Below are 12,164 nucleotides of genomic sequence, written 5' to 3' on the forward strand. Positions count from 1 at the left end.
TGAGGAGAGATGACTTAGATTGACTTTGGGAAAAGATGAAATACTTTTAATGACCCCAAACTTTTCCTTGAAAGGCCTAATTTTCTTTTCTGTTTTTTAGCAACACAAATCTCCATTTAATGACTCTATGTGGCTATGATTCATATGATGCAACAGTCTCCAAAGAAATAAAGTTAAGGATATTCAAAAGATGGTGCCTGTAGATTCGTAGTATAGATTATAGGATTTATCTGAGCAAGAACTATGTTGGAGAAATAGCATAAAGGATATCTTTAGAAAAAATGTATGACTAAAAAAAGAGCTGGACCAATCATTCATGAGAGGAAGGATAAATGCATAGATAGAATGTATGTGTTTCATTGATTTATCAAATATTAAGAAACCTAGAGAAATCTTTCTCTCTTACTTATCTCATATACTCACATATTGGTAGAATCCCATGAAAAATTTATATGAGGTTATGGACAAGGGTTGCATAGTTTGAAAAGACATGTATGGGCTAAATTTGTAGCATCAGAGGGAGTGCCCACATCATTGGGATCATAGAGATATTGGAGTATCAAAATGTGCCCATGCAATCATTTGTCATATTGAAATTTGTAGCATCATATTGACACTTCAGTAGATCCATGATCTTATTGCCATGGTTATTCATCCTACCAGTGAGATCACAACCCATCTATGCCTTCTCATACTATCATAGTCTTCTTCATGCCTTTCCATAAATCTTCTGCAGGGTGATCTACAATCTTCTCTAGTTATTTTTTAATATTTTATAAGTACCAGTGCAGCACTTTTTCTATTTTGTTAACTGCTCTATCCATTTGGTTTTTTTTTAGGTTTTTTGCAAGGCAAATGGGGTTAAGTGGCTTGCCCAAGGCCACACAGCTAGGTCATTATTAAGTGTCTGAGACCAGATTTGAACCCAGGTACTCCTGACTCCAAGGCCGGTGCTTTATCCACTACACCACCTAGCTGCCCCAATCAACATTCATTTTCAAAATTTGAGTGGGAAGGCCAGTAATTATATATTGATTATATATGTGAATTCATGAAAAAACATATTTCCATAGTGGCATTGTTGTAAAAGAAAATATGCAAAATGAAGAAAAATTGGTAAAGTAGAAAAAGAATGCTTTAATCTACATTCAGAGTTATTAAGTTCTCTCTCTGGACATGGATAGCATTTTTCATCATGTGATCTTTGAAACTGTCTTGGATCATTATCCTGGTCAAAGGAGCTAATCTTTTTGCAGTTGATAATCCTTGCAATACTGATGTACAATGATCTCCTGGCTCTGTACATTTTACCAAGCATCAGTTCATAGAAGTCTTCTCAGGTTTTTCTGACTCTATCGACTCTATCATACTTGTTATTTTTTTGTGGTAGTAATCCATCACAATTATATACCTTAACTTTTAGTCACTTCCCAACAGATGGGTATCTCTTCTTTTTCCAATTCTTTGCCACCATAAAAAGAACTGTTATAAATATATTTGTAAGGAGAAGTCCTTTATCTTTTTCTTTTATTTCTTTAGGATACTAACCTAGTAGCAGTATTGCTGGGTCAAAGAGTATGCATAGTTTTATGATCCCGTGGGCATTGTTCCCAGTTGTTCTTCAGGATGGTCAGACTAGTTCACAACTCCAACAACAGTGCATAGTGTTTTAATTTTTCCCACATTCTCTCCAACATTAATCATTTTCCTTTTCTATCATGTTAGTCAGTCTGATAGATGTGACCTGACATCTCAGCAGATGTCTTAATTTGTATTTCTCTAATCAGTAGTGATTTAGAACATTTTTAACATTACTATTGATAGTTTTGACTATCCATTTATGGCTATCTTTTTTTTTTGGGCATACAGGTAATAAAGAAAACCATCCTTTCCAATTCCTTGAAATATTTTCTTTTTGAGACATCTTGAAAATGAATCCCTAAATACCTTTAAAACTCTTTCACTTCTAGCAAGAATTTCAGTTCCAACTACTGCCCATAACTTCATCCAGAATATTATCTCTACTTTTTTTCCAGAATATATTGTGTACTAAAGTAAGGGGGAGAAATTGTGATGATTCTACTGTCATTAATGATAAGAAGAGATCATTGCCAAAGTCCTGGCACATAAATTATTTTTCATATCTCCTCATTATGTTTTCCCAGTTTAATCTATAATTACTCTTGAGATGGCAACTTAGATGGGTTTTAAACCTTTTTTAGGTTTGCTTTCCTTTCACTTTTTGTTTTTATGTGAGATTATAATGTTGGTAACTTTACATCATCCTCTGACATTTTTGCAAATGAGTGCATGTTTTAAACCACCGTCACTGTTGTTTGCCATATTTCTCCATTTGACAAAGAGATGAAATATTTGTTGTAAGTGGCAAGCTTCTTTAGCCTCCTCATTGTGGCAATTCTACATTGTTTAATTTTTTTTGGTTTAAATCAGAATAATGACTTTGATTTTATCCATTTCCTAGTTCTTTGGCATTAGCTTTGATTCCATTTATTCTGATGCATCTTATTTTCATCTTTATCTTTTTAAACCTTTGTTGTATATAATTGATCTGACCAAATAGACACAGCTGATATTGTAACAGCACTCAAATAGATAATCACTCATCTGTTACTGTGTAGACTTTTAAAAAAATTTTATTTTATTTTATTATTTTCTAATCAGTAGTGATTTAGAACATTTTTAAGGTGACTATTGATAGTTTTGGCTGTCCATTCATTAATCCCTCACTTTCCTCTTTAATTTCTGTCCTCTAATGAACATGCATCTTTGCTTTATACATCATTTGATATCAATGATTACCTTCTAAGTCCCCTTTTGAAGAAAGTATTAACTTTGGAGTCTATTTAAATATCTGGTCTCGTTCATACATTTGAGTTCATTTGAGCCTGTTAGTTGTTTTCTAAATACAAATATGCATTCTTTATATTCAACATTCAACTATCTAGTTATTTCCCTCCGTGAAGTAAATACATCTAATTTAGGAACTGTATTACTATTCAGATCTGTTTCCAGAATTGAAAAAAAATACCATGAAGTGAAAAAAATCAGACATAGGCAAGAAAGGAAAGCTACAGTTTTAGTGAGAAACTGAGTCAACATAACAACCCTCTTGAAATATCTTAGTATCAGAAAATCTGATTTGTCTTTCCCACTAAACAATCATGATATGTGATGAGGAGAAGGCAGTTAGTGGTAGATGAAAACAGAGGGAAAGGTCAGATCAGGATAATTTCCTTTGGCAAATACAAAGTTCTTCTTTTGGAAGAATGCACACAACCCAAAAATGAAGGACAGAAGTCAGACATTTTAATTCCTAGGTTTTTTTTAATGCAGCCAGCTGAAACTTTGTAAACATTTAGCATAAAACTCATTTTTAATCTCATAAACTTAATTTTTTCCCCTTAGCATATGGGATGCATAAAAAGGATATAAAACTTTAGTAAATTGAGTCTTACTTGTGCTTTATAAAGAAGAAATTGAATTGCTCTAATGGCAGCTGCAGCTGGCTTTCAATTCGGAACAACCAGTGTAAATCTCATTTTTAGTACTTGATTTAGTAAACACTCAGCTGCTCACATACTTCAGAAAAAAAGCCCTGAATGACAGGGTTTGTCTGTAAAGACAGTTATGTAACCTTTGTGTGGTGCTCTTCTAAAATGTGTGAAGCACAGCAGAAATCCTGATTGAGACATCTCCCAATTCTCTTGGACTACATCTTTAAATCTGCCAAGCATTTGCAATTTGTTATCCATAGGGGAAACACAAGTGCATTCTAGCTCCGTAGGGATTCACATCTCTGTATCACATATATCAGACTGAAAAACCATATAAAAGCACTAATAACTAGTTTGGAAGGACATATGGTTTAGCTTCCTTCAGGTGATAATTACCACTCATTTTTATTCTTATGTCATGCTCCCACACACCAAGGAGCCACATGTAATTCTGGCTCTCCTTCTAGTTAGCAAAAGTTCCACATGCCCAGATTTTGTGTGTGTGTGTGTGTGTGTGTGTGTTTGCTATAAATAGATAGAAAATCAGGAATAAGATGAGGCATTTAACTCCCTTTAAATCAACCCATAAAGAGCCTTTAAGATAATTATATCCATTGAATCACAATTGAAAAGTATTACTAAAAGAAATTGATTACTTTTTTGTTCAAAGATTTTTAGCTCCCAAATAGTCACTTAACAATGTGCATGTTTATGCAAATATGTCCATATGCATATATAAATATATTATTTGTGTATATTATTTATATATGTATATAGATTATATGTATATATAGGTAATCATAGCACTTGTGTTAAAGATGCTAATCAGATTGTTTTTAGTGGTGTGCTTGGTATTATGTTTCTTTGCTAAGTTTTAAGAAGAGGGATTTTCAGACAAATTGGACAATCTAGTTAATGTTGAAGGATAATAATTGGCCCTTCTACTTGGAATGTATACAGGAAGAAATCATAGTTCTATTAGAATCCCAGGACTGGGATCATGGAAAAAGAATCAGTGGTTATAAGGGAACATTTCTTGTATTTAGGCAAAATTGACTCTTCTAGAAATTGAAGTAATAATTTGGAATTATTTTGCCCAACACCATGCCAAAAAATTTGATAATCTTAGTGAAATGGATGAATATTTACAAAAATATAATTTGACCAGGTTAAATGAAGAGGGAATTAAATACCTAAATAACTTTATCTCAGAAAAAGAAATTCAACAAGGCATCATTGAACTCCCTAAGGAAAAATCTCCAGGGTTAGATGGATTCACAAGTGAATTCTATGAAACATTTAAGGAATAATTGGTTCCAATTCTATATAAACTCTTTGGGAAAATAGGTGAAGATGGAAATCTACCTACTTCCTTCTATGACACCAATATGGTGCTGATACCTAAACAAGGAAGAGTTAAAACAGAGAAAGAAAATTATAGACCTATCTCCCTGATGAATAGAGATGCAAAAATTTTAAATAAAATATTAGCAAAATTATTACAACAAGTTATCATTAGGGATAATACATCATGATCAAGCAGGCTATCCCAGGAATGCAGGGTTGGTTCAATATTAGGAAAACTGTCAGTATAATTAATTATATCAATAACAAACCTATCAGAAATCATATGGTCATATCAATAGATGCTGAAAAAGTTTTTGACAAAATACAGCACCCATTCCTACAAAAAAACACTAGAGAGTGTAGGAATAAATGGACTGTTCCTTAGGAATAATTAGCAGTATCTATCTGAAACCATCAAAAAGCATTATATTCAATGGGGAGAGGCTAGAGGCATTCCCAATAAGATCAGGGGTGAAACAAGGATGACCATTATCACCACTATTATTCAATATCCTATTAGAAATGTTAACTTCAGCAATAAGAGAAGAAAAAGAAACTGAAGGAATTAAAATTGGGAAGGAAGGGACAAAACTCTCACTCTTTGCAGAAGACATGATGGTCTACCTAGAGAATCCAAAAAAATCATCTAAAAAAACTACTAGAAATAATTAGCAACTTTAGCAAAGTCACAGGATATAAAATAAACTCTCATAAATCCTTAACATTTCTACATACCAATCAAAATTCCAAAAAAATTACTTTAAAGAGTTAGAAAAAATTGTAAGTAAACTCATATGGAGAAATAAAAAGTCAAGAGTTTCTAGGGATTTAATGAAGAAAAAAGTACAAAAGAAGATGGCTTAGCCCTACCAGATCTAAAATTATATTATAAAGCATCAGTCATCAAAACTGTTTGGGATTGGCCAAAAAATAGAGTGGTGGACTAGCGGAATAGACTAGGTGCAATAGCAGGAAATGATTATAGTAATCTGCTGTTTGATAAACCCAAACAGTTCAGCTATTGGGATAAAAACTCTCTCTTTGATAAAAACTGTTGGGAAAACTGGCAGAAACTTGGATTAGATCAACACCTCACACCCTATACCCAGATAAGATCAAAATGGATACAGGATCTAGACATTAAAAAACAATATTATAAGAAAACTAGGAGATCAAGGAATAGTGTACCTGTCAGATCTATGGAAAGGGAAGCAGTTTATGACTAAGGAAGAAATAGAGAACATCATTAAAAGCCAGCTAGATAATTTCAATTACATTAAATTAAAAATCTTTTGCACAGACAAAACCACTGTAACCAAGATTAAAAGAAATGTAGTAAACTGGGAAACAGTATTTACAACTAGTATTTCTGACAAAAGACTCATTTCTAAAATATATAGAGAACTGAGTCAAATTTATAAAATAAAACAAGCTATTCCCCAATTGATAAATGGTCAAAGGATATGCAGAGACAATTATAGATGAGGAAATCAAAGCAATCAACAGTCATATGAAAATTTGCTCTAAATCACTAGGGAAATGAAAATTAAAGCATCTCTGTGGTATCACCTCACACCTCTCAGACTGGCCAATATGACCAGAAAGGAAAATGATCAATGTTGGAAGGGATGTGGGAAGTCTGAGACACTAATGTATTGTTGGTGGAGCTGTGAACTCATCTAGCCTTTCTGGAGAGCAATTTGGAATTACACCCAAAGGGCAATAAAATTGTGCATATCCTTTGATCCAGCAATACCACTACTGGGTCTATACCCTGAAGAGATCATGAAAAAGGATAAAAACATCACTTGTACAAAAATATTCATAGCAGCCCTGTTTGAGGTAGCACAAACTGGAAATTGAGTGAATTTCCATCAATTTGGGGAGTGGCTGAACAAATTGTGGTATACTATATTATGGAATGCTATTGTTCAATTAGAAACAAGTAAGGATGGGAATTCAGAGAAGCCTGGAAGGATTTGCATGAACTGATGCTGAGTTAAAATGAGTAGAATCAGAATAACATTGTACACCCTAACAGCAACATGGGGGTGATGATCAACCTTGATGGACACACTCATTCCATCAGTACAACAATCAGGCATAGTTTGGGGATATCTGCAAAGGAGAATACCATCTGTATCCAGAGAAAGAATTGTGGAGTTTGAACAAAGACCAAAGACCTTTAATTTAAAAAAAAACATGTAATCTCATTATGTAATTTTGCTATCTCTTATACTTTATTTTTTTCCTTAAGGATATGATTTTTCTCTCATCACATTCATCCTAGATCAGCGTATTCCATGGAAATAATGTAAAGATGAACAGACTGCCTTCTGTGGGGGGTAGGGGGACAGAAGAGAGATTAGTGGAAAAATTGTAAAATTCAAAATAAATTAATAAATTAATAAAAAAATTTACTCCTCTACAAAATGGAGTAATGGCAGCATCTACCTTAATAAGGGGCAGTTCTTTCAGTAGTAGTAGTTCCACTGAAGATGTTGCCAAGGAGCATCAAGAACTATGGTTTTCAGCCAAAGTCAGGAGAAAGGTTTTGTCAGAATCTATCTCTAGGATATGGAATATCATTAAACTAAATCTTTTTCATTGTTGGTTAAGTTTGCTGTTTTCCTCATTTCTCTATTCTGTAGAGTAGTGGAAGGAAAAAAAAGAAGAGAATTGAGTCTTTTAAAGGTGATTATGTATTAGATTGATTTGTCACCTTTGATGTTATAGACAGAGAGGCACCACTCATGGAAGATTGAATGAAATAAAGGAAAACTTAATAAATAAGTTTTTCCTTCTGGGTTAAGTACAAGGATTTCAAGGATAGAAAAAGAAGACAGTCTTTGTTCTCAAAGGAGCTCACGTGTGCAGTGATGAAGACCATATATATATGTATACATGTATATATATCTATACATATATATATATATATCTATATATATCTGTATATATTTATAAAGGAGTTCAGTTGTAGACTGAATTGAAAAGCCCAGAAGTACTAGGGTTACTAGGTGTGGGGTATGGATGACAAGACTCAGGGGGACCTGAGGGTGTATCATCAGGTCAGATAATAGTACCCAGGTGACTAAATAGTATAGTGGTAAGGTAGATTGTAAGGTCTATTTGTTCTCCATCTCATTGACAAAGTTAGAGATAGAAGTTTAGAAAATTTCAAGTACAGAAAATTCCAGATATAGGGGTTTCTGGGAGGGGGACAGTGCATGAGGAGTGGGAGGTACCAGGGAAGAGGATGAGGTGTAGTTTAACAAAAATAGTTTACTGAGAAAATTCCTTCTAATCTTCCCTCCAACATACACACAAACACAGATACACACACACACACACACACACACACACACACACACACACACACACAGACAACTATGATATTGAGGCCCTTGGTAAAGTTTTAGTTTTGATGCCCTCCCATATCTCCTACTTGTGCTTCTTTGCTTCCTTTGAACATTTGTCCTTCTTTGGGTATCTCAATTCAGATTTTTGTCAACCAATACCAATAAGAGGTAATATAGAAATGAGAAGATTCAAGATAAAATTCCTCTCTATGATTGAATTTTAAAAGGAGATCCCAGAAGTGAACACTTCAAGTAGTTGTAGATTTGGAACTAAAACTTTGAGTTAGAATTCTGGTTCTATTATTTATTTTACTAACTATATCACTGTGGGCAAGTTACTTCACTCTGGTTTCAGTTTCCTTTTCTGGGAAATGAGGGTGTTGGATAAGATGAAAATCTTCCAGATTCAAGGAAATGAAAGTACAACATTTGAATTAAAGGTTTAATATTTTGAATGGAATTAAACTTGGGGGACTGGGAACTAACTGCTCTGTCATTATAATCTAAGGCCCATATTGGGGATGCTGGGTGTTCTTAGAGTTCATGGGTTAGAGTGAGCAGAAACTACCCTAGAACAATTTCCCTCTTTCAACTGTAGATTTTAAGAGACCAAATTATTAAATGAATAGTTATAAATGTGAAGGTAGGGCTGTCATGCAGAATAGGTAGTGAAGTTGATTTGAAATGGGGAAGACATGATTTTAAATCTTAGCTCTGCTATTTAGCACTTGCATGTCCTTGGGAAATTCACCTAACCACTCTGAATTTATTTCTTCATGTATATAAAGCAGTGGTTTGAATAATTAGTTTATTTACAAGGTTTCTTTCCATGCTACATTTTCTAATTTTATAATTTTTACAAAAAGATGACATGTAAAAAGTGTATTTTCTATTCTAGATGAGAGAGTGACTCTTGTTCATGAGAGCTTTTCAGAAAAAAATAAGAGTTTGAGAGAGAGAGAGAGAGAGAGAGAGAGAGAGAGAGAGAGAGAGAGAGAGAGAGAGAGAAGATACCAAGAAGGTCAAAATGTCAAGAGTGCAAATAGCAACGAGTTAGAGGCTTCATAGAAAGTTACTTGAGAAGCTACAGCTGAGAGACTTTCAGCAAAGTGATTGAGTGAGAGATTGTCTAAGATGAGCTTTCCCTCAAACAATAAGATATGCATCAAAGAAGGTCAAAAAGCCAAACAAAAATGAGAAGAAAAGGAAAGCAGTTCTTGAAAGGAAATCACCAGAAAGTCTTCACAGAATTGAGAAGGAAAGAAAAAAGTTTTAGGAACAAAAAGGAAATACTATAGGGAAAAGAATGCAAGAAGAAATCGGTTGAAGAGGGGAAAGTTGCAATAATTGCAACTAGAAAAAAAATAATGAAATGGGCACAAGAACCCCTAGAGTGACTGAAAAAGAAAGTAAAGTAATTTAAGGAAGAGATAAGGAATGAAATTAGATATCCTAATGAAAAAACACAAAAGGTAAGCAGAAGAGAAACTGGAAAATCTTAAAGTAGAGGACATCCTAAAGAAGGAGAATGGAGAAAAAAATAGAAATATAGGATACAATAGAAATTGTTAGGACAAAGTCAAAGGAAGACAAAAGCAAAATATGAGAGGTCTCTACAAAGACAGAGTGGGAAGAGATAATATAAGAATTGTTGGGTCCAAAAGACAAAAGAAAAAATCTAGAATTACATATTTCAGGAATTAAAAAATTCTCAGAACTGAAATCATGAAATAAAGTACATATGGAAAGAATCCAAAATATGACTCCAGAAAGAAAATTTAGGATTAACTCACTCTTTAATTTTATTGCCAAGATTCAAAAGTCCTAAGTATAAAAATGGGTAGGAAGATAACTGATATATCAAGGAACTGAAATTTGAATAACAAAAAAATCAACTCAACAAAAATGTAGAAAATTCCCCTAAAAGGTGAAACAAGAGCATCATTAACCCTTCTGAGGCCTACCTTGTAAAAGGATCATGATAGAAAGGTAGGGGTATATGTACAAAAAAGAAATACAACAGAGAAGTAAGGTACTGAATATTTCTTTAAATTGGAGTGCCACAGATGTTGTTCAGTCCAGTACAGAGATAGGAAGGCAAGGTATCAGTTTGTGACTTATAGTCTTATCTGAACAAAGCAATAGAAGGATTTAAAAAAGTAGCGGAAGTAGAATAAAGTCAGAAGTATACTGGAACTATCTCAAAATGACTCAAGAATTAAATATTAAATTTTCAATGTGAGCATTTACATCTTGGAAATTGGCAAACAGTTCAAATCAGGGTGTGGTTTATTGTTTGCTGGATTATCTAGACTTCAGAAGGTGATGGAAAACATTAAGAATGTGTACTAAACTTTAAAAGTGTGTCATGTGGACTTTTCTTGAAGAGTTGATTAATCATAGCACACATGAGCAGGTAACTGGACTAAGTTATGTGTGTCAGAGAGTAGGGTGAAGGAAGAGATTATATTAAACAAAATAGAAAATAGTTATGGAAGGCTGATTTAAAAATGTGGAGTGAGATCAAGGCACAGTGATATGTGGTCAGGATTAGATAGTAGGGTTTGAAGGGAAAGGATAACAAAACAAATGACATACATAGTGTTGAATATTTCACTTAAAAAAAGAAAGGAAGAAAAGAGAAAATACTATAACTATTTAATGATTACTTGGAGGAAAAATAAACTTTTCCCTCATAATCATAAATAGTAAAGGGTTGAGAATTGATTAAAGAACAACTTTTCAAATTTGATGCAATACAAGAAACATATTTGAAAAATAAAGAACCATACATAGTTAAATGAGAAAGGATTTAAGGAGAACTTATTATACTCTAGCTAAGTACAAATTCCCTTTCTCAAGGTCAAAATCAAAACCAGGAAGATTTAAGACAAGGCCATAGTAAAATGCATACTTTCAAGGGAGACAAAGAAGCAAACTACATTAAGTTTAAAGAAACCATAGATTATAAAACAATATCAATGTTAAATATATGTATAGCTAATGGTTTAGCATTTAAATACATAAAGAAATCAATGAAATTGTAAAAAGAATTGGTTAGTAAGACAATAATTCTAGGTGACATCTATGGGCTTCTTATAGACCTCATCAAAGCTTATGGAAAAAATTTACAAATAAATGCATAAAGGTTGTCCACAATTTATAGTCCAAAATTCCAGTTATCAATAAAGGAAATATAAACAAAATATTAAGAGTTAAAAAAGAGGTTGAATAATATTATCATAAAGTCAAAGAAAAAATCTGAGAAACAATAAAAACAATACTTTTTCGAATAAATTCTATAATAGCTGGACTATATGTTGAAGTTTATGGAATGCAGTTAAAACAATTCTGAACATACTCAGAACACATGTATCTCAGAGCATATCTTAAAAAGAGTAAAAAGAATTTTGCTAAAGACTAATGGAGAGTACAATTAAAAACACTAGAGAATCAAGAGTTAATTAGCAATACCAAACACAAAGGAATAAAAATTTCAAATGAGAGTTCAATGAAATGGAAATAAAAATTATTGAGTAGATATTAAAATATTCAAAAAGAATTATGGTCTCATGAATACAGGCATTTCCTTCAATGGAACAAATCACAATCTATCTGGACTCTTGTCCATGTTTTCCCATTAATTCAGAACTCAACATGCTAGCATAATTAATCATTTACTAAGAACATTGAAAGGATGCCAATGGAGCTTCTAGCTGCTCCATTGGTCTTACCACCTAATCAGATCATCCTTTTTGCTCATACGTTTCTTTACTGGCATCCTTTACATCAATTCTCCTCATTTCTAATGTGTGGTGGGCTATCATAACCACTATGCATCTTTTTATTTTTTTGTGGACTGGAAGCAGCAATAGGCCAGGTGGACTGAGTGGGCCAGAAGCTGCTGCAGAAAATATGAACTGAGCAGGACAGAGGCAGCTAT

This window comes from Macrotis lagotis, chromosome 7 (genome assembly GCF_037893015.1).
Source record: "Macrotis lagotis isolate mMagLag1 chromosome 7, bilby.v1.9.chrom.fasta, whole genome shotgun sequence".
Taxonomy (NCBI): Eukaryota; Metazoa; Chordata; class Mammalia; order Peramelemorphia; family Peramelidae; genus Macrotis; species Macrotis lagotis.